Raw genomic sequence first — 24,353 nt, 5'->3', positions numbered from 1 at the left:
GATAACAATTCTGTCCCTCCTCAAAAGAAACAGATGATAAAGAAGTGTATGCCACTTTGGACCAGGCTCACGTCTGTAATTCCAACACTTTGAGAGTCTAAGATGGGTGAATTTCTTGAGCTCAGGAGTTCAAGACCAGCCTGGGAACATGACAAAACCCTGTCTCTGCAAAAAATACAAAAATTAGCCAGCAGTGGTGGCGAATACCTGTAGTCCCAGCTACTTGGGAGGCTGAGGTGGGAGAATCGCCTGTGTCCAGAAGGCAGAGGTTGCAGTGAGCTGAGATCATGCCACTGCACTCCAGCCTGGGCGACAGAGCAAGAGTCCGTTTCGAAGAAGAAGAGGAAGAGGAAGAGGAAGAAGAAGAAGAAGAAGAAGAAGAAGAAGAAGAAGAAGAAGAAGAAGAAGAAGAAGAAGAGGAGGAGGAGGAGGAAGAGGAAGAAGAAGAAGAGGAAGAGGAAGAAGAAGGGGAAGAAGAAGAAGAGGAGGAGGAGGAGGAAGAGGAGGAGGAGGAAGATGAAGAGAGAAAGAGAGGAAGAGAGGAAGAGAAGAAGAGAAGAAGAAGAAGAAGCTGCCATTTTGGGAGGCTGAGGCAGGCAGATCACTTGAGTCTAGGAGTTCAAGAGCAGCGTGGGCAACATGGCAAGACCATGTCTCTACAAGAAATACAAAAAAGTAGCCAGGTGGGGTGGTACACAACTGTATTCCCAGCAACTCAGTAGGTGGAGATGGGAGGATCCCTTGAGCCCAGGAAGTAGAGGCTGCAGTGAGTGGAGATTGCACCACCATACTCTAGCATGGGTGACAGAGTGAGATCCTGTCAGGAGGGAGGGAGGGCATTGAGCCAGGATCGTGCCATTGCACTCCAGCCTGGGCAACAAGAGTGAAACTCTGTCTCAGGAAAAAAAAAAAAAAAAAAAAGAAAGAAAGAAAAAAATAAAGAAAGAAAGAAAAAAAATAAAGAAAGAAAAAAAAAGAAAGAAAGAAGAAAAGAAAGAAAGAAAAAGAAAGGAAAAGAAAAAGAAAATCTAGAGGAAATGAGGAAATGGATACGTTCCTGGAAATATACCACCCTCCTAGATTCAATTAGGAAGAAATAGAAACCCTGAACAGACCAATAACAAGAAGTGAGATTGAACCAGTAATACGAACATGGCCAGAGAGAGGCCAAGACGGCTGACTAGGGGAAGCCCCTAGGGTGTGTGGCTCTCACAGAGAGGAACAGGAGGGGCAAGTAAATACAACACCTTCAACTGAAACCTTCAGGTACTTGCACTGGGATTAATCAAGGAAACAGCTTGACCCAAAAATCAAGAAAAGCAAGATAGGACAATGAGCCACCTAGGAGCAACACAGAGCAAAGGAATCCTCCCCTGCCCAGGGAAGTGGTGACTGAATGAGCCATCCTGGGAAACCATGCTTCTCCCTCAGGTCTTTGCAACCCTTTGGGTCAGGAGAACTCCTTGTGAACCCACTCCACCAGGGCCTTCAGTCTTCAGTCTGACAGATAGAACTATGTGGAGTCTTGGCAGAGAGTGTAAATTAGTTCAACCATTGTGAAAAGCTGTATGGTGATTCCTCAAATAGTTAAAAGAACTACTATTCAATCCAGCAATCCCATTACTGGGTATATAATCAGAGGAATATAAAGCATTCTACTGTAAAGGCAAGTGCACTTCAATGTTCATTGCAGCATGTTCACAATAGCAAACACATGAAATCAACCTAAATGCCCATCAATGACAGACTGGATTAAAAAAATGTGGTACATGTACACCATGGAATATCATACAGCCATAAAAAAGAACAAGATCATATCTTTTGTGGGAACATAGATGGAGCTGGAGGCTGTCATCCTTAGCAAACTAATGCAGGAAGAGAAAAACCAAATACTACATGTTCTCCCTTATTAGTGGGAGCTAAATGATAAGCACTTATGAACGCAAAGGCCAGGTGTGGTGGCTCACGCCTATAATCTCAGCACTTTGGGAGGCCAAGGCGGGTGGATCACTTGAGGTCAGGAGCTTGAGATTGCCTGACCAACATGGTGAAACCTCATCTCTACTAAAAATTAGCTGGGGAGGCTAAGGCAGAAGAATTGCTTGAACCCGGGAAGTGGAGGGTGCAGTGAGCCAAGATTGCTCCACTGCACTCCAGCCTGGGTGACAGAGTGAGACTCTGTCTCATAAACCAAAAAAAAAAAAAAAAAAAAGTTATGAACACAAAGAAGGAAACAACAGATACTAGGGTCTACTTGAGTGGGAAGGGTGGGAGGGGGAGAGGAGCAGAAAAAATAACTATTGGGTACTGAGCTTAATACCTGGGTGATGTAATAATATGTACAACAAACCCCTGTGACATGTATTTATCTATGTAACAAACCTTAACATGTACCACTAAACCTAAAATAAAAATTGAAATAAAATGAAAAATTGTCAACAAGGCCGGGCGCGGTGGCTCAAGCCTGTAATCCCAGCACTTTGGGAGGCCGAGACGGGTGGATCACAAGGTCAGGAGATCGAGACCATCCTGGCTAACATGGTGAAACCCCGTCTCTACTAAAAATACAAAAAAACTAGCCGGGCGAGGTGGTGGGCGCCTGTAGTCCCAGCTACTCGGGAGGCTGAGGCAGGAGAATGGCATAAACCCGGGAGGCGGAGCTTGCAGTGAGCTGAGATCCGGCCACTGCACTCCAGCCTGGGTGACAGAGCGAGACTCCGTCTCAAAAAAAAAAAAAAAAATTGTCAACAAAAAAATGTCCGGGACAAGATGGATTCACAACTGAATTCCACCAGATATTCAAAGAATTGGTACTAATCCTACTGAAACTATTCCAAAAGATAGAGAAACAGGGAATCCTCCCTAAATCATTCTATGATGCCAGTATCACCCTAATAGCAAAACAAGGAAAGGACATAACAACAACAACAAAAAAAAACTATGAGGAGAATCGCTTGACCCCGGGAGGCAGGGGTTGCAGTGAGCCGAGATTGTGCCACTGCACTCCAACCTGTGCAATAGAGCGAGACCCCATTAAAAAAAAAAAAAAAAACTACGGAGCAATATTGCTGATGAACATAGATGCAAAAATCCTCAACAAAATGCTAGCTAACCGAATCCAACAGCACATCAAAAACATAATACGTCATGATCAAGTGGGTTTCATCTAAGGAATGCAGGGATGGTTTAACATATGCAAGTCAAAAAGTGGGCAAAGGAAATGAATATACATTTTTTAAACAAAGATATACAAATGGCCAACAAACATGAAAAAATGCTCAACATCACTAATCATCAGGGAAAAACAAATTAAAACCATAATGAGATACCACCTTACAACTGCAAGAATGGCCATAATTAAAAAGTCAAAAAACAATAAACGTTGGCATGATGAAATGAAAAGGGAACACTTTTACATTGCTGGTAAGAATGTAAATTAGTACAACCACTATGGAAAACAATATGGAGATTCCTTAAAGAACCAAAAGTAGAACTAGTATTTTATCCAGCAATCCCACTACTGGGTATCTACCCAGAGGAAAATAAGTCACTGTATGAAAGACACATGCACACACATGTCTACAGCAGCACAATTCAAAATTGTAAAGACATGGAATCAACCTAAGTGCCAATCAACCAATGAGTGGATAAAGAAAATGTGGTACATATACGTCATTGAATACTACTCAGCCATAAAAAAGAACAAAATAATGTCTTTTGCAGCAACTTGGATACAGCTGGAGGCCATGATTCTAAGTGAAGTAACTCAGAAATGGAAAAAAATATATCGTATGTTCTCATTTATAAGTAGGAGCTAAGTTATGAGGGCGCAAAGTTATAAGAATGATACAATGAGCCGGGCATGGTGGCTCACGCCTGTAATCCCAGCAGTTTGGGAGGCCAAGGCGGACGGATCACCTGACGTTGGGAGTTCAAGACCAGCCTGACCAACATGGAGAAACCCCCTGTCTACTAAAAATACAAAATTAGCCGGGCGTGGTGGCGCATGCCTGTAATCCCAGCTACTCGGGATGCTGAGGCAGGAGAATCACTTGAATCCGGGAGGTGGAGGTTGTGGTGAGCCGAAATGGCGCCCATTGCACTCCAGCCTAGGCAACAACAGTGAAACTCCGTCTCAAAACAAACAAACAAAAAGACTGATACAATAGACTCTGGGGACTCAGGGGAAAGATTAGGAGGCGAGTGAGGGATGAAACCTACATATAGGGTACAGCATATATTACTCAGGTGACAGATGCGCCAAGATACCAGAAATCACCACTTAAAAACTCATCTTACTGCAACCAAAACCACCTGTACCCCAAAAACTATTGAAATAAGAACAAATAAAAGGAGACAAAAATAAGTGAAGAAAGCAAATTCCTCGGCTAAAAAAGAAATGATGCTAAAGGGAAAGTCAAATCACCAGAAACAAATGAAAAGCATCAGAAATCATAAATATCTGAAAACACCATTTGTTAATTTCCTGAAAATGCATATCTATCTATCTGTCTATCTATCTATATCTATATCTATATCTATATCTATATCTATATATATATATATATATATTTTTTTTTTTTTTTTTTGAGACAGAGTCTTGCTCTGTCATCCAGGTTGGAGTGCAGTGGCACGATCTTGACTCACTACAACCTCCACCTCCCAGGTTCAAGCGATTCTCCTGCCTCAGCCTCCCAAGTAACTGGGATTTCAGGCGTGTGCTGCCATGCCCGGCTGATTTTTTTTGTGTTGCTTCAGTGGCAGCTGGATCTCAGCTCAAGAGGAGTTTGAGGTGGGTGGCTGGATTTTTGTCACTCTGTGCTGTCTGGCTTGCATACCTCACGTTTTCTTCTCAGGAAATCCCCTCATTCAATCCACGTGTTGCTTTTCCCCCATGTACCAATATTAGATTTTCCCAGTGATTCTTTTCTGATGGTAAGCCCGAAATCTGTCTTTCAGCCAATCTTATCCCTCCCTGATCCTCTGATCAACCAGATTCCTAGATACGGACTTTTTAAATGCTTCTTCGCTTCTAGGCTTTTGATAATCCCCCTGAGATTATTCACTAGCTAAAAGATGGTGGGGATAGAACAGCACTTGACCGATAAAGGCCCCCGTTCTCCTGGTCTGTCACTCTCACATCCCACCATTCCCTGGGGTACCCCCTGGAGGTCAGCACACGACCTCTCCAGATCCGTGTTGACACTGTGTGCTGGGAAAGGCAGCTCCAGCATCCCCTGGACATCAGTCTGAAAGGTTGGCCCCCATCTGGTTCCTTCCTTGATGGAGGACGACATTAAAAGTAGACAAAGGAGAGAATTTGGAGTGACTGATCTATTGCTGCTTAGGCCGAGTCTAACCATTGAAAAGGCTCCAAATCTCACACCTGAGGGTGCCTCGCTCTTGTGGAGCACCACAGGGATTTCCCAGTTCAAGGTTTTTGTCTATTACATGATGGGAGAAAGCTGGCAAGAAAAAAACAAGCTGTGGGAATCAACAATTGTTTCACTCACCAAAGATTAGGAAGCCTGAATAACAACATCACCTCTTTTGAGTAGAGCCTCACGTAGAACTGAACTGAATAGAAATCATCTCGTTTTGCAATCATCAGACATCTGCCTTTGCCTCAGTCCTGGCTGCTGCACCCTCAGTACGAGCCCTGGATGGCCACGTCATCCCCTGGTTCCCAAATCCTGGCTCATGGATATGCATTTCTCATCCTAAGAGTCACCCTACTATTTGGGGGTTCTGGGAGCAGCTTTGTTCCTGGGAATCTGCAGTCACCCTCCTGCCTTCCTGCTGTGGTCACCAGGCACAAAGAAAGAAAGAAGGGGCTCGCTTATTACAATAGGGAAAACATGCGATGAATTATCTTCCAATTATAGTGCAGAAATTCTCCTAATGAGTCCTGGGGTGAAAAGCAGGCCTGGAAGGGAGGTGAGGCTCCTCCCCACCAGCATCTAAAAAGCTGGAGCCACAGGATTTCTCCAATCAGCCGTGGGACCAGGACAGCGCGCCAGCCTCCCTAGATGCCAGACGCTGGTAGAGACCTGAGACAGAGAGCAGGTGAATGGAGCGGGAGAGGAGGAGAGAAGGGACACCAGGTGGGGTCTGATAAAGAAAGAAGGAAGTAAAAAAAATACCTTGATGGGGAAGGGGAAAGCCTTAATCTGCTTCTCAATCACGAAGTAGGGAGTGAGAAGCACAGGTGGGGCTTTTAAGGCTCAGGCACTCCGCCCACCAGGACACTGCAGCCCCCATGACTCCAGAGCCTGGCTCTGCAGAGAACAGCTAGGGAGGTACTAGTAAGGGAGGTGGGCAGGAGGTGGAGGCTCCCTTCCCCCACTGCTCCCACTGGGATGAGGAGGGGGCTTCTAAAAGGCCCCGGTTAGGAGGCCAGCCTGCTCAGCTTATGTTCCCCTCGTGTGACAGTCCCTTCTTTACTCTGTCCCCTAGCCATGACCAACGTCTCAAACGTCCCCTGGGGCCCATCCGTGTCTCTCCCCTGGAAATTGGAGTACCTGAAAGAAAACCCTTGGAGGCAGCAGGCAGTGGAGCTGAGGCCTGTAGAGTAGCTGGTTCCCTACCGCTGAGAGACCCGAGGCTTTCTGGGTCCCTGGTCTTCCCTAAGCCTGTTTTTAAAAAATGTGCACGCACACACACACCCATGGATTTCTCTAATTCTGTGAGCTTTCTCTCTGGATCACTCAAATATATGCCTCTACTCTTGAGATAGCGAGATTTGTAAAGATTTTTCATTTGTTTTGTTTTTGCATTTGCTTTTGTCTTGGTTTTGCTTTGCTATGTTCTGCTTGCATCCAAAGGGTCCTGCCTAATAGAAAAATTGGCACCAAAGGGCTGGTTGCAGACCACAAACCCCCAGGATAATTGGTACAGGTGGAATCATCTTTTGTGTTGAGAGGTGGAGAGCAATGGTGAACCCTCCTCACCCGCCTCATTCTGGGGAGCACCTGCTGTCAGCTGGTGGAAAGGGGACAAGGAGTGCCGGGACGTGAAGCAGGACCACTCACTTTGGACGAATGCCTGGCTTTGACATTTTTCCTGAAGGCGTCCAATAAATTGTGGCTGTTGATATTTTTGGCTGACTCTCCTACGAAAAGCAAATTCAGAAACTGTTTCTATAGGTTTCTGGTTACGTGATGCATTTCATCCTCACTAGATCTTCTAAGCGCACGGGAGGGCCCTGATGGGGAGAGAGTGGTGTGCTGGTTCCTCTCCTGCTGTCACAAAGCCCCACAGACACCGTGGCTTAAACCAACACAAAGTTGTGCTTTTCCAGTAGAGTCCTAAAATCAAGGCGTGGGCAGGGCTTTGCTCCTTGGGGAGGCTCTGGGAGAAGCCATTCGCTTGCCTTTTCCAGCTTTTAGAGGCACCTGCTGTCCTCAGCTCCTGGCTTCTCCCTTCATTTTCAAGCCAGCCTTGTAGCATCCTCTGATCTCTCAGTCTCTCTCCCCTTCTATCATCACATCTCCTTTTCTCCCTCTTACCCTACTGTCTCTGCCTGATAAGGACCCTTGTGGATACCTTGGGCCCACCCAGATCATCCCAGATAACCTCCCATCTCCAGATCCTTGACTGGATCACACCTGCGAGGTCCCTTTTATGCTAGAAGGTGACATAAATCACAAGTCCCATGGTTAGGACATCCACATCTGTGGGGGGCTGTTATTTAGCCTAACACAAGATGTATTCAGAAAATTGCAATAGGGATACCTGAGGGGAATGGAAGGATCCCAATTCCAAGCCACATCTAAGGACACTTCCGAGGTGCAGCTCCTGATGGAGGAAGATGCTCCACCTCTGTTCCTGTCTGCCACTGCCCGCCTCTCTGTTTCTAGACAGCCAGTGTTCAAGTCATTATGGCCTTGAGAGTGAACTGCAGAATGGAAAGGAGTGAGATGCTGCATCAGGAGAAAGAGCTCATCATCAAAGTCCAAAGAGCCGGAGACCATTTATTTGCATGGTTGGGGGCTGAGGGAGGTCTGCAAGGATGGGGAATCATCATTTGGATTCCTTGCCATGGTCATCCTCAGCTGGCACGGTTTGCTCCAGCAGCAGGCTGGGATTCCAGCTGTGCCCAGGGTTGCCCATGCCACCCTCAACTAAATGCTGATTACTTCTTTGTGACATAAAAAGCCAGAAATTAGTTGGCATGATGAAGAAGAAAGAGGACTCAAAGTGTGTAGAAGGCTGAAATGCTTGATTTGATTTCTGAAGCACTTCCTGCACACACCGTTTCCTGCCAGGGCCCAAAAGATTTCCTGCTCCTTTAAGGAGAAGAGTCGGTGGATAACCAGGAACTCTCTATAATAGGGGAGGGGCTGGGACCCTGGTCTCTTTAGGGTGGGAGAAATTCCAAGAGGTCGACTGTGGGGGAGGCAGGTAACCGCCGGAAGAGAAGAGAGTGCAGGCGCCAGGTCAGGCACCAGGAGGACGCATGATCAGGGCTCAGGGACATTTGACAGGAACGAGGTTCCAAAACAGAGCTGGGAGACAGTCCACTGACTTTGCAAAACCCCCAATCTGGTGAGTGGATACCTGTTACAGGTCATCATGCTGGCTAGTCCCTGCTTGTCACCCAATTCTCAGGCCTGGGTCAGAGGGGGAGATTACAGGGCAGAAGTAATTAGTGAATATCTATATTCGTTTATCTTTGATTAAGTCCATCAGGGCCCCACCCTCACCTGGTCATCATTTTTTAAATCCCTGGGTGGATAACTGCAATGAATACTCTTGGAAGTTGCAGATTGCTCACCCAGACCCACAAACGGGGACTATTTCAGTGACATACACCAGTGGAGGCCATTGGTTTTACACACCTGCCTAAATATTTTAATCAAAGTCAACACCAAATTCATGAAGGAGTTAGAGAGGGAGTTACAGAGATTTCTGCCATCATCAATGTTTAAAGGGAGCAGAAGCAGTGACTCCTGTGACTCACCTGTTCACCTCTCCAGGGTGGCTAGTCTTCAACAGGGAAACAACTGTCTGTTTTCCATCAGGAGAACAAAGTAGGAAGCTCATCAATGGAAGCTGCCATTCCTAAGTTGTTCTTGTTAATGAAACAAATAAACACAGTCTGCAGCTCTCAGTCTGTATTAATCAGGTTTCTTGGTCAAGCAGAGGTACCAACTGTTTTTTTAGGGCAGAAAACAACATGAAATTCACTGGAATGATACCAGAAGAACTCCATGTGCATAGGAGGCTGGAGATTGGCTTGGAAGATAAACAGAAGCCAAGACCGCGACATGGTATTGAAGGCTGCGAGCACAAAAGCCCTGCTTTGTGAGGAGTGATGCGTCCACAGCGCTGCCCCGCCGTGTGCGGACATCATCTTTGCAGGTGCAGGACTCGGTCCCCCCACTGTCTCTATTTGCCCCCTGTGCAGTCCTTCTGCCGTCACTGAGAATGGGTTCTAAGCATCCTGGGCTTTGCCTCACTTGCTCCAGATTCAGGATCCCATGTGGAAGCAGCCAATTAGCCAGCCTAAGTCCTGTCCAGAAGCCCTGGATGCCAGGGTGGGGGTTGACAGAGAGTCATCTATTCTCTTGGGCATTATGAAGGAGGTGGGACCAGTCTTCCTCTATGACTCCACATGCTGGGAAACCCCACAAAACTAGGAAGAGGCGAATAGATGCCAATCAGCTCCCTCCAGGAAACAAGTTCATTCCATCCAGAGGCCTAAAATGTTGACATGCTGTCTTTGAGTGTAGAGGGAAGGAAGCTAACTCCAATTCGCAAAATGACTAAATAGAGATAAATGACTGACAGCTGAGAAAAGACCATGAGAGCTGAATTCAGGTGCTTACACAGAGTTATGAGTACTCAGCGTCTCTCAAATTCTGCTGTGCTTTCCGCCTGGCCCACTTGCTCCCGCCAGGCCTGGCCTGCTGTGGAACGCCTCTCAAGGACGGTTCCTGAAGAGCAATGGAGCACACCTCCCAGTCCATGCTGCCTGGAAGGAGCAGCGTCCTCGGACCAGGATCTGCATTGTTTCCTGGGAACAGCTGATGAATTAGCTGGAAGTTCAGCATCGTAGAAGGAATAAATCTGGAGGCTTGGTGACAACGATTTTTAGGGAAGAGGAACATGGATAGAACTTTCAGAACAAGGGTAGAACTAAAAAAAATCTGTGCCATGTGAGTGCTCATTGGAAGATGTCCACCATCAAAAAGGACTCTTTTTTTTTTTTTTTTTTTTTTTGAGACGGAGTCTCACTGTATCGCCCAGGTTGGAATACAGAGGTACGATCTCGGCTCACTGCAACCTCCGCCTCCCAGGTTCAAGCGATTCTCGTGCCTCAGCCTCCAAAGTAGCTGGGATTACAGGTGCCCGCCACCATGTCTGGTGGCTAGTTTTTGTATTTTTAGTAGAAATAGGGTTTCACCATGTTGACCAGGCTGGTCTCCAACTCCTGACTTCAAGTGATCCACCCGCCTCGGTCTCCCAAAGTGCTGGGATTACAAGCGTGAGTCACCATGCCTGGCCCAGAGGCTGTTAATAAACAAGGGAAGAAGTCACCCTTTAAGGCTCAAATCTCCTCTGTTCCCCAGGCAGCCTGACATTTTCAGAATGGGCTCAGTAATCAAGTGCCTAATATGGAGCTCTATGTAACCACGCAACACGGACCCCACTCATCAAGGTTGACCACTTGGCACCCAGTGAATCTGAACCCCGGAAATGACAGCCTTAGGTCCCATGGAAATGGCCCAAAGGGGACTCAGCTCCATATCAGAGGCTGGGAGCTGCCCTTAGGATGTGGTATGTTTTGAATTCATACCCAGAATTTACCCCATTTCCTGTGATAGCCAGAATGTATGGAGCTGGGGAGTAAGAGGTTAAGATGAGGGTAATAGCTCTATGGTTACGCACAATAAGCCACTTTCAAAAATTTTGTTTACCATACATACCCCTAACTCACAGACTTTTGGATCTGGAAGTTTCAGTATCTAAGGTTGGAGTTCCTCCCTCAAGGCTGATAAAAGTAGTTTCAGAAGTGACCATAGCTGGCTTCTCATGCTACCTGATATAGGGATAGCCATGATGTCACAGGGTTGGATATAATCATGGATCATGATCATCCAGGGAAGCTTATGTTATTATTACACAGCAGGACAGGGGGAATCAAGGGATCCCCTACGATTACTCCTTGTAATACTCTAAAGTATTAGAGTATTAGTGTAAAGGTGAATAGGAAATTTCACCACCTTACTGAGGCCAGACCATCAAGGAGCTTAGACCCCATGAGAATGACTTTGCCCATAAGTAAGAAGAACATTGAGTGGAACAATTAAAGACTTGTGACGGTGGCAGCAACGGTCAGTGGTTGTTGTAGCCTTGACCTTACCTGTTTATTTTCTACAAATACACACGCACAGAATGCTGAGATAGAAGCTGCCAATGGACCAAAAGAAAAATTGACAGTGTACTGAGGCCCTCCTCCTGTGGCATAACTTCAGCATGCAGAAGGTGGAGATGCTGTGGGTGGCTCTCGTTGGAGAAGAGGCAAGTGCATTTGTCTTTTTCCTTGGGATGACTGGATTCATAACAGATAAGGAGAGTTCTTTTTGTTTGTATGAGAAGGAGAGTGTGTGTGCGGTAGCAAGCGATTGACTGTATACAATAAGCACAAATTCAGGTGGCTGTTTGGCCAGAGGCTTCCCATTAGGGTTTGTGTCTCTGTTACCCATCCCCATTCCTGATACCATAGCCTCACTGATTAGATCAAGAAGAGTCACTGACCTAAGCTATTCTGTCTACTGAGAATGTGAAACTTTAATCAGAGACACCAGGAATCAAAGCGTGTGGAGCTAAGCCAGGTACGGGCAGAGCCCTGAAAGGGCAAACCGTGCTTTCCTGATGTTGGTAATGGTCTGCTCCTGTCCTTCCGAAATCTGTAGATTTTGTTCTTCCTTCCGTCTTCTGAACTGCCCTAGTTCTCATTCAATGAATCTTCTATTTTGTTTAAGACGGCTAGATTCTGTTTCTGTTGCTTGCAACTGAATTTTTTTTTTTTTTTTTTTTTTTGAGATGGAGTCTCGCTCTGTCACCCAGGCTGGAGTGCAGTGGCCGGATCTCAGCTCACTGCAAGCTCCGTCTCCCGGGTTTACACCATTCTCCTGCCTCAGCCTCCCAGGTAGCTGGGATTACAGGCGCCCGCCATCGCGCCCGGCTAGTTATTGTATTTTTTAGTAGAGATGGGGTTTCACCATGTTAGCCAGGATGGTCTCGATCTCCTGACCTTGTGATCCGCCTGTCTCGGCCTCCCAAAGTGCTGGGATTACAGGCTTGAGCCACCGCGCCTGGCGCAACTGAAAAATTTTTAACCGATACTAGCAGTACAGTGGAATCGCATCAAATGCAGGTAGCATGATGGCATTTCAACTCTAAGTGTCAGGGCAAATGGTGGATGGATCACTGAAGAAGTAAATTACTCAGTGCCAGAAACATTCAAAGCCGAAGTGAAATGTGTGAAAAGAATTGACAAACAAATGAAACACATTGTTGGGGTGTTAGACAAGCCAGTAGCCATGGCTCTTTTGACTTCATCAGGAAGAAATAGACCAACCAACCGAAGGTCAGGGAAACCTTGGCTGATGGAGAGTTACAGGGACTGAGGCAAGTGTTCTGCAGGATGCCACACAAAAAAGGACTAAGGAGGCCCTGGGTGCAATTTATGAGTGACTTAGGAGAGGTTCTGGGGTGATTTTGTGCATTCTGTATCTCTTGCCCCTGCTCTGGGCTCCAGCCAAGGTGCCAACAGGCTCTATACATGGAAATACAGATAATTAATGCCCACTGGGACAAGCCCATGGGGGACAGGAGCAGTGGTTACAGGCCTCCCTCTCTCCTCCCTGTAGAGGAACATTCTGAGGACACTCCTTGAAGACTCCTCAGGAGGTCTCCAATCGCCCACATGGGTGACCCTATCAAGAATTTCTCCAGACATCAGCCTTCTGTCCTTCTCTGGGTCATTCCTCTCAGTCTCCCAGTCCTGCTCCTAGAATCACTTCCCAAAGAAATCCTCTGCATGGGAGCCTTGCCTAGGGCTCTCCCTTCAGGGGAACTCAGGCCACAGCAGCCTACATTAGACAGCATGAAGGCTCCGGGCTTTTGTGCTAAGAGTAGTAGGAACCCATTGAAGACATGGAAGCAGGTGCTTAAAGAAATCTATGTTCTTACGAGTCAAACTGGCCCAGTGTGGAGGATGGGCTGGGATAGCGGCAAGGGCTGTGCAACAGGGAAGACCATTCTGGAAGCTTTTGCAGGAGTCTGAGTGAAATGAGAGGGCTGACTGGATGAGGGTGTTTGCTGTCTGGCTGCCTCTCTCTGTTCCTCTATTTCTCATGGACTTTCTCTCAACCTACACACAGGCCCCTCTGATCTTAGTCAGCCTTGTGTGACCCATGTCATTCGTGGGCCCTGGCTGCTAGATGGGGACCATGCCTGCACTCGGGCAGAGCCAGATGTCTACAACCTTTCCCTGAGTGCCTCAGGGGCCACTGGGCACTGGGGTCGCAGAGAAATGACCGACCAGAAGAGCGAGCAGAAGGGGCCATGGAGGCCTCGCTCCCTGAGTCCCTGGAAGAAGGATCATGAGGAAGTGAAGTCAGACACCCAGAGCCTAGGGGAGCCCATCCATCAGCATCACAAAGGAACACACATAGGTCAGTGTTGCTTGAACCCAAGACTCCAGAACACAAGAGGAGAGAGCCAGGTGGACCTGGTATCATCTTGTCCAGCCTCCCTTTCCCAGCTGATGAGGAAACTGAGGCTCAGAGAGGCGGGGTCTCTTGACTGCAGGCTGGTCCGTCTCCTCAATGCACCACAAAGTGTTCCTGGCACCTGGTTTTGCTTTTCTTTTGCTTGTTTTTTTTTTGTTTTGTTTTGTTTTGTTTTTTTGTTTTGTTTTGTTTTTTGTTTTTTGTTTTTGTTTTGTTTTTGTTTTTGTTTTTGTTTGTGGGGTGGGGATGGAGTCTCGCTCTGTCTCCCAGGCTGGAGTGCAGTGGCGCCATCTTGGCTCACTGCAGCCTCCACCTCTTGAGTTCAAGCAATCCGCATGCCTCAGCCTCCTTAGTAGCTAAGATTACAGGTGCCCACCACATGCCTAGCTAAGTTTTGTATTTTTAGTAGAGAAGGGGTTTCACTATGTTGTCCTGGCTGGTCTCCAACTACTGACCTCAGGTGATTCACCCACCTCGGCCTCCCAAAATGCCAGGATTTCAGGCCTGAGCCACTGTGTCCAGCCTCCTTTTATTTTTCTTCACAAATCAATGACTTGTCCAGTACAGAATTTGGAGTTTCATTGGAATGTCACTGGTCTCTCAGTGTACCCTGGCCCCAAGCAGGGCTGACATTTGTCTACTGACATCATCACCATCACCTTTACCACTCTTCAGACAAACTTGAGACAGGAACTTGCCCCCAAAGTGGGAAAGGAACCATGAGACCAAGGAATGACTCGAATAAGTCCAGTTTGGTGAGTAGGTGAGTTTATGAGGACTTACACACTCCTGCCTCAGCCTCCTGAGTAGCTGGGACTACAGGGGCGTGCCACCACACCTGGCTGATTTTTTGTATTTTCAGTAGAGATGTGGTTTCTCCATGTCTACTAAAGATGGTCTCCATCTCCTGACCTCGTGATCCACCCACCTTGGCCTCCCAAAGTGCTTGGATTACAGGCATGAGCTAGCACGCCCAGCCAATTATTTTTATTTTTATTTTAACAAAACCCACATTCCTGTGCCTTCTTATAACGTTTTTACCAAAAACACGTCCTATCTTTTGTCACAGGTGTGACTGGCTGGGACCAACATTGTGGACAGTAAGATAATTTGCCCAAGACAATCATGGGTAAAGAAAAGCAGGTTTATTAGAGAAAGTACAAAGTGCAAAAGTGCAATGGTCAGCACAGCAAAGAAGGGACGTCTGCAAAGTGGCAGGGGCTGAAGGGAATTTTATAGGGTTGTGCTGGAGGGGCTACCTGCGGAACAAGGTGCAGCTGGGGTTCCATGCAGAGTGAGGCATTTGGGAGCACGATGTCATGCTAGTCGGTTGTCTGTGATCAGCTGTCTCTTAGAACTATTGCTATCCCCCACCTGGGGCCGTTTCCTTGTTGTTGCTTACTTACCTTGCTAGGACTCCACACAAATTCCTCCTTATCAGATTTTAGCCAGGACCTACAGCTGATATTTCTGGCTTTTTAACTTCTTTACCAAAGGTAACCTCCTAAGTGAAAACAATAACACTTAACTAAGGTCATTACTGAACCAAGGATGCACGGATTCCCCCTATTCTCAGGCTACACACTAGACTGAATCTGAGCTAAGCTCTTTTTGTAGCAGGATGAGCTGCAGACAAAACTCCTTAGACACCGGATTAAAGAAGGAAGAGGTTTTTTATTCGGCCGGGAGCATTGGCAGACTCGCGTCTTAAGAGCTGAGCTCCCTGAAAAATAAATACTTGGCCTTTTTAAAGGCTTACGACTTTAAGGGGTCCACGTGAAAGGGTCGTGATAAATCGAGCAAGCGTGGGAAATGTGACTGGGGCCCACATGCATCAGCTAACAGAACAAAAGGTTTTACAATGCTTTTTTTTCATACAGTGTCTGGGATTTACAGATAACACAAGTAGTGTAGGTTGGGGTTGATGTTATTGTTATTACTTTTTTTTTAACTCCTAGGGCTGGGTGGTGGTGCCAAGGTTGTCTGGCTATTTATCTTACTTTTGTTTCTTTCTCTCTTTCCTCCCTCTTGTGAACTAGGCAAGGTGGGGGAAGGAGGGCAGCAGGAGTAGTAGTGGTCTCCTTCCTTATTTTCACTGTATTACTATCTTTCCAGGTGTAAACTCAACCTTATCCCCACCGCACTTCCTTGGATTATTCCGAAAGTCTCTACAATACTCTGGTTTTCCCGACGCATATACAACGTGAAACACTGTCTTGTCTATGAGTTCATTTATCTCACTAACAGCAATCATACCAATATGTTTTTATGACCATTTCAAAAGAAGAAGTTTTAGTAGCTGAATTATCAACTACAAACCTCAAATGACTCTGTGGTTGCAGACCACCATACCACACGTACGAAGAACCAGCTTACATAAAATCCTAGACGAGAGAGGAAGGAATCAAACCTCCTAAAACTGGTTCCAAACCAGCTTCATAATCACTATGACTTTCTCAATTAAAATATATTAGTAAAAATAATTACATAACTTTGTCAAAGTCAACTTACACGTTAAAATTATTTATATCTTTTTGGTATATCCATTTAAACAAGGCTTCCAAGATGCTATGTCACCTATCACAGAAGGAAGAACTTCTTCATTTCCCTGACCACACTCATGTGATCATTTTCTTTTTTCTTTCTTTTTCTTTTTTTTTGAGATGGAGTTTCACTCTTGACTCCTGTTGCCCAGGTTGGAGTGCAATGGCACAATCCTGGCTCAATGCAAGCTCCGCCTACCGGGTTCAAGTGATTCTCCTACCTCAGCCTCCCGCGTTGCTGGAATTACAGGCATATGCCACCATGCCCAGCTAATTTTGTATTTTTAGTAGAGACAGGGTTTTTCCATCTTGATCAGGCTGGTCTTGAACTCCCAACCTTAGGTGATCCGCCCGCCTCGGCCTCCCAAAGTGCTGGGATTACAGGCGTGAGCCACCACCGCACCTGGCCATGATCATTTTCTTAATTAGTTCATTAGTACTTTATATTACTTCCCTGATACTAACAAATTAACTTGCACAAGCACTATCGATGCCCAAGAAGTAGAGACAATATGAACTATGTTACTTGCTAGTATCTTAATTGTTCTCCCATCATTATGTGTTCTAATACATAATAGATGAAATTAATAACCTTTCCCTTACTGTCAAAACTATAGGGCATCAATGATGTTGAAGCTACAAATATACAGATTATGAAGACCTAAGTTTTGACTCCTACATAATTCCCACAAAATCAAGAGAGCTGTGGCTACTTGAAGTTGACGGTTGAGTAATTCTCCCTATAGAAATATTAATTCATATGCTAATTTCATCAGAAGATGTCCTATATCCGTGAGCCATACCATCATTAGGCCTAAAAATAGTTGCAATCCCAGAGCATTTAAACTAAGCAATCTTAACATCTGCACGACCAGACCTGTATCTGCAGATCCAACCACGGCTTTATACCCATTGTTCTTGAACTAGTCCCCCTAAAGCATTTGGAAAACTGGTCAGCCTGTATATCATAATATCACTGTGAAGCTAATTGGTATTAACCTTTTAAGTTAAAGACTGAGAGCCGCCGGGCGCGGTGGCTCACGCCTGTAATCCCAGCACTTTGGGAGGCCGAGGCGGGCAGATCACAAGGTCAGGAGATCGAGACCACGGTGAAATCCCGTCTCTACTAAAAACACAAAAAATTAGCCGGGCGCGGTTGTGGGCGCCTGTAGTCCCAGCTACTCGGGAGGCTGAGGCAGGAGAATGGCGTGAACCCGGGAGGCGGAGCTTGCAGTGAGCCGAGATCGCGCCACTGCACTCCAGCCTGGGCGACAGAGCGAGACTCCATCTCAAAAAAAAAAAATAAATAAATAAATAAAATAAAAAATAAAAAAAGACTGAGAGCCAGGATTTCTCCACAGTAAAATGTCCCAACTAAACACATCTATGTTATTTACTATGATTTTATCTATAATCATATCACTCTTTATCTTATTTCAATTAACATTCTCAAAATTTACCTCCCCAATAAGCTCAACACTAAAATTCTTTGAATCACAGAAACCTGAAATTCCTTGAGAAATAAAATGAATGAAAATATATTTGCCTTTCATTGCCCTAACAGTAATAGGAAGACCCGTAGCTACAATCTCCTATTTCCAAATATTTTATTTCTATCATCTAGTCACCTGATTAACAGCTCGCTAATCTCCGTACAACAGTGACTAATTCAACCTGCATTAAAACAAACGATAATAACACATAATACCAATGGATGAAGCTGATCCCTTATACTAATTTCATGTATTCTATTTACTGGCTCAATTCATTTACTAGGATGTTTCCCATTCACACCAACTACTCAACTCTCAATAAATTTAGGTATAGCTGTTCCAATATGAGCAGGAGCATTAATTGCTGACTTTTGTCACAAAACAAAAGCATCCCTTTGCTTATTTCCTACCACAAGGAACACCTGTTTTGCTTATCTCTTTTCTGGTCATCGTCAAAACCATTAGCCTTTTCATTCGACCAGTAGCCCTACCCATATGATTGACAGTACAGCTGTAAATGTAAATTATACATATAATTGGAGGTGCCACCTTAGTATCAACATCTATTAGCCTACCCACAGCCTCAGTCCCATTTATCACCTTGATTTTACTAGCATTCTTGAATTTGCCATGGCTTTAATCCAAGCATATGTTTTTACAATTTTTTTTTTGAGACAGAGTCTAGCTCTGTCACTCACACTGAAGTGTAGTGGCATGATCTTGGCTTACTACAGCCTCGAACTCCTGGGCTCAAGTGGTCCTCCAGCCTAGCATCTGGAGTAGCTGGGACTACAGGTGCATGTCACCATGCCTGACTTTTTTTTTATTTTGTATTTTTTGGTTAGATGGGGTTTTACCATGTTGCCCAGTCTGATCTCAAACTCCTAGATTCAAGTAATCTACCTGCCTTGGCCTCCCATAGTGGGATTATAGGTGTGAGACACCACACTCTGTGGTTTTTACACTTGATAGCACTTTATGACCCATGAAACCCAAGCATATAATAGAGTAAGCTTCAGCCCTTGGCCATTCACAGGGGCTCTCATAACTTCTGTAACACTTGTTATAAGGCACTCGTTATAACATCTGTCTTAGCCATATGATTCCACTTGAACTCAATTAGTTTACTAACCCTAGGCCTACTAACTAATACATTAACAATATATCAATCATAATGAGACAATATCAGAGAAGGCACATTCCATGGCCACTACTTGTCAATTGTCCAAAAGGGCCTTAGAGATGGAATAATTTTATTTATCCTATCAGAAGTCTTTTTCTATGCTGGATTCTCCTGAGCATTCAAGCCAGGTCCCAATCCCAGAACTAGGAGGCTACTGACCTCCAACAGGTATTTACCCCCTTAACCCCTTAGAAGTGCCCCTACTCAACACATCCATTCTCTTGGCTTTGGGTTTATCAATTACCTGAGCCCATCATAGTTTGAAAGAAGGAAACCAAAAGCACATACTCCAAACCCTATCCATTATGATTGCCCTGGGTGTTTACTTTACACTCTTCCAAGCCTCAGAGTGCTTCAAGGCACCTTTCACCATCTCTCATGGCATATATGGCTCAATATTCTCTATCGCTACAGACTTTCATGGACTTCACGTCATCAATGGCTGAACTTTCCTAACCATCTGCCTTGTGCGTCAATGAAACTTTCACTCATCAGACTCACCAAATTCCATTGCACGTCTGCTCTACAACCAAAGACACCTTGGATCTAATTCTCCTTCTACTATTACTACTCATATTAGTACTGTTCTTAACTGACCTATTAGGAGACTCAGACAATTACACTCCCGCAAATCTCAACACGCCACCCGACATTAAACCAGAATGGTGCCTTTCATTTGCCTATGCAATTCTACATTAAACCAGAAGGGTGCGTTTTATTTGCCTATGCAATTCCACATTAAACCAGAGTAGTGTGTTTCATTTGCCTGTGTATTCCACATTAAACCAGAGTAGTGCATTTCATTTGCCTGTGTATTCCACATTAAACCAGAGTAGTGCATTTCATTTGCCTGTGTATTCCACATTAAACCAGAATGGCAACTTTCATTTGCCTATGCAGTTCCACGCTAAACCAGAATGGTACTTTCCATTTGCCTATGCAATTCTACACTCCATTCCTAATGAACTAGGAGGCATGCTGGCCCTTGTCTTCTCCATTCTTATCCTAGCTGTTGTTCCAACACTTCACATATCTAAACAACAAGGCATGATATTCCGACTATTAAGCCACTGTCTATTCTGAATTCTAGTAGCAGACCTTCTCACACTTATACTTACACGAATTGGGGGCCAACCTGTTGAACATCTCTTTATTGTTATGAGCCAAGCAGCGTCCATTGTGTACTTTCCTCTTATCCTTTTTATACCAGTTACTAGCCTAATCGAAAACAAGCTACTCAAATGAAGAAGTCCTGGTAGTATAATTAAGTTACTCGGGTCTGTAAACTAAAAACGGAGGACCCAGCTCCTTGGGACCATTTCCAGGAAGAAGCTTCTTGCTCCAAAACCAGCACCCAAAGCTGAAATTCTACTTAAACTATTCCCTGATTTTTGTACTTGAAGTGCAATAAATTTATTTTAATTGCTATATCAGATTGGAAAATACATATAAATTACTGTTACAACTATGTACATCATGCATTCCTGCTCGACCCCATGAATTAATATGCTAGTATTATATGTGGCTGATCGTATAATGTATATTTATGTATCACACCTTAAATCTTCACCTCCATGAATAGTTAGCAGGAGTAATAATGTCGTAGCAACCTGTCATACGTTCATCAAACATTCTGCAGAAAGCAATTAACATACATGTATATCGTCCAGTATAATAATCCCTTAATATTGCATAGGATGGCCGGGCGTGGTGGCTCACGCCTGTAATCCCAGCACTTTGGGAGGCCGAGACGGGCAGATCACGAGGTCAGGAGATCGAGACCATCCTGGCTAACACGGTGAAATCCTGTTTCTACTAAAAAATACAAAAAAACTAGCCAGGGGTGGTGGCAGGCGCCTGTAGTCCCAGCTACTCGGGAGGCTGAGGCAGGAGAATGGCGTAAACCCGGGAGGCGGAGCTTGCAGTGAGCTGAGACCCGGCCACTGCATTCCAGCTCGGGCGACAGAGCGAGACTCCGTCTCAAAAAAAAAAAAAAAAAAAATTGCATAGGACATTCAGTTATTTATGAATCATGGCACATCCAAGTCAAATCATTTCTCAGCAACACGCTTATCACCTCCTAAAAACATTCTTAACTAACAAGCTTTGAGAAATCAGCAACCTGCTTGGGAAGTTCTATCTTTCTTACTCCCGGCCTATGACACTTGTGGGTAATTAGACTGCAACTATACTTGGCATCTGGTTCTTACTTCAGGGCTGTGGAGACTAAGATCGTCCACTTGTTCCTCTTAAATAAGACATCTCAGTGGTTTAGTGATAGTCACCTCATGGTCACTTGCAGAAGCACTGTCATGCATTTGGTAGTTTTTAAATTGGGAGATGCTATGAGTCAGCATGGCGGGAGCCTGAACACAGCCAACTCCTTCGTAGCTGGATTTAAATGGAATATTATGAGTCAACACTTACAACCGCAAGGTGCTAATTTATTCATGCTTGACAGACATCATGAAAAGAAAATGCACGTTCAAGCTCACCCTTTCTCCAAACATGTATCTGATTTACTCCTCAAACTCCCCTACCCCCTTTTCCCTGGACTAACCTAATTATGTCAGAAAAAATTGTTTGTTCTTACCAAGCCCCGAAAACAAGATACGTATACCATCAATGACAGCCAGGGCTCACACCTCAAATCAAATTGTAATCTCAACTACAATTACATTTTAGCCAAACTTTCAATTAAACCAATTTCAAAAACACATGATTGTAAAATAAAAACCAGGCTTTCTGGGCTAAAAATCTAAAAATCCCACTTTTTATTTCTAAAGTTGCTAAATATTGCCCCAGTACTAGCATAGTACTTCAACCCTTCATTCTGTAACAGAGAGACAATTGTCTAGATCCGAGTTAATGTAGCTTATGATATTAAAACAGGCACTGAAAATGCCTAGGTTAGTTCATGTAACTCCATAAACATCAAGGCATAGTTCTGGTCTTTTTATTGGGTTTTAGTAAGATTACACATGCAAGCATCTGGATTCCAATGAAAATGCCCTCCAGATTGTCTAATTTCAAAAGGAACAGGTACTGAGTGCACATCCTAACACTGCTCAACCACGCCCCTATGGGAAACAGCAGTGATAAAAAATAAGCAATAAATGAAAGTTTGACTAAACTATACTAAACTATTAGGGTGGGTAAATTTCATGCCAGCTACTGGAGTCATACAATTAACCCAAACTAATAAAAACAAGCATTAAGCATGTTTAAGGCAATTCTCACAAGAAAGCTAAACTTTAACTGAGCCATGAAAAGCTCAAGGTAAAATAAAAATAAACCACAACAACGATTTTAGTATCCTGAGAACATGATAGCTAAGGCCCAAACTGGGACTAAATATTTCACTGTGCTTAGCCATCAACTTAAATAATTTAATAAGCGAAATTATTTACCAGAGTACTACAAGCAATGGCTTCAACTTCAAAGGACGTGGCGAAGCTTTACAGCCCTCGAGAGGGGCCTGTTCTATATTCGATAATCTCTGATATACCTCACCATCTCTTGGTAACTCAGCCTGTATACTGCCTAAACAGTCTCATAGGAAGTCACCCCACCTATTAATTATTCTTTTATCAGTCCCCTTGATAAGCTGGTCATCCACTTTATCATCTCTTATTCTTGTACAATAATCTGCATGATTGATTTTACCATCAAGACCCCTGTCCATAATGTAATTCATCTCAGCTCCAGCAGAAACTAACCGAGCCCCATTTGACTGGCAGAATGTGATTCAGAGCTAGTCTCAGGCTTCAGCATAGTTATTTATTTAATTTTTTTTTTTTTTTTTGAGACAAAGTCTTGCTCTGTCACCCAGGCTGGAGTGCAGTGGTGCGATCTCAGCTCACTGCAACCTCCACCTCTGGGTTCAAGCGATTCGTGTGCCTTAGCCTCCTGAGTAGTTGGGACTATAGGCATGCACTACCATAACTGGCTGATTTTTGTATTTTTAGTAGAGACAGGGTTTCTCCATGTTGATCGGTCTGGTCTCGAACTCCTGACCTCACGTGATCCACCTGCATCAGCCTCCCAAAATGCTGGGATTACGGCAGTGAGCCACTGTGCCCGGCCCGGCTTCAATGTTGAATATGCTGCAGGTTCACTGGCTGTTTCTTCATAGCAGAATATACTAACATTATTATAATAAATGTCCTAACTACTGTTATATTTCCAGGAGTACTACATGATGTCTTTATACCAAAAATCTATACAATTAATTCCATTACCAAACTCTCCTACTGAGAACCCTGTTTCTGTGAATCAGGGCATCAGACCCATGAGTTTGATATGATAAACTTATGCGTCTTCCTGTGAAAAAACTTTCTATTCCTTACGCTAGCCCTATGCATATAGAATGTTTAAATACCTGTCCTAATACCTACTATTCAACCACAAACATGGGAAATACGTCTGATAAAAGAGTTACTTTGATAGAGTAAATTATACAGGTTTAAATCTTCCTATTTCTAGAATTACAGGAAATGAACCTACTCCTAAGAAGTCAAAATTCTCCATGCTACCTGATACACCATGTCCAATAGTAAGGGCGGTTAATAAGTAAGGGCAGCTTACCCTATATTAAGGGTAGCTAAATAAGCTATCAGGCCCATACCCCAAAAATGCTGGTTTATACCCTTCCTGTATTAATCAGTTCCCTGATCTTCCTCACTATCCTATTCACTATTTTTACAGAAACTGTTATCAGAGTAATTGCCTTACACTCTCTCCTAATGTGAAAGGATTAGAAATAAATATGCTAGTCATCACCCGCATCTTAATAGAAAAGGCCAACCCCAGGCCGGGAGTGGTGGCTCACACCTGTAATCTCAACACTTTGGGTGGCTGAGATGGGTGGACCACTTGAGGCCAGGAGTTCGAGACCAGCCTGGGCAACATTCATAGGGAGTGAGGCCATGTGTGGTAGTGAGTGACTCATTCAAAGTTTTCATGGCTTCAGGGAGATTCTTAGTCTAGGACCTCAAAGAGCCATCCTGGGACAGTGCTCATATATGGGTCTTTAGCAGGGCACTCTTCCACCGAGGTCTGCCCCAGTGGGTTACATGAGATGTGGAACCTCCAGTCTATGGATTATTCTGATGCCCAGTGCTGGAAATCATGGCCCATGAAAGGGGGCCCTGATCTCTATCTGTCCTTTTAGGCATGCCATTCGTGACACTAAGAGCAGTGAGACACTTCATGGTCTCCAGTTGGGTGGCACGTTTTACACGGAAGGCCTGTGGTAGCCTCATTGTCATAGCCACACAGGTTAAGTCATCCCTTTTCCCTCCGCTCTGGGGCAGGGGCCCAATAAAATTGGCTCACCAGTCCCGCAAAGGTTGTATGGCTCAATGTATATGACCCAGTGTGGAGGGAA

The sequence above is a fragment of the Macaca fascicularis genome, chromosome 10, assembly GCF_037993035.2.
Source record: "Macaca fascicularis isolate 582-1 chromosome 10, T2T-MFA8v1.1".
Classification (NCBI taxonomy): domain Eukaryota; kingdom Metazoa; phylum Chordata; class Mammalia; order Primates; family Cercopithecidae; genus Macaca; species Macaca fascicularis.
Note: the sequence above shows the minus strand (reverse complement) of the source record.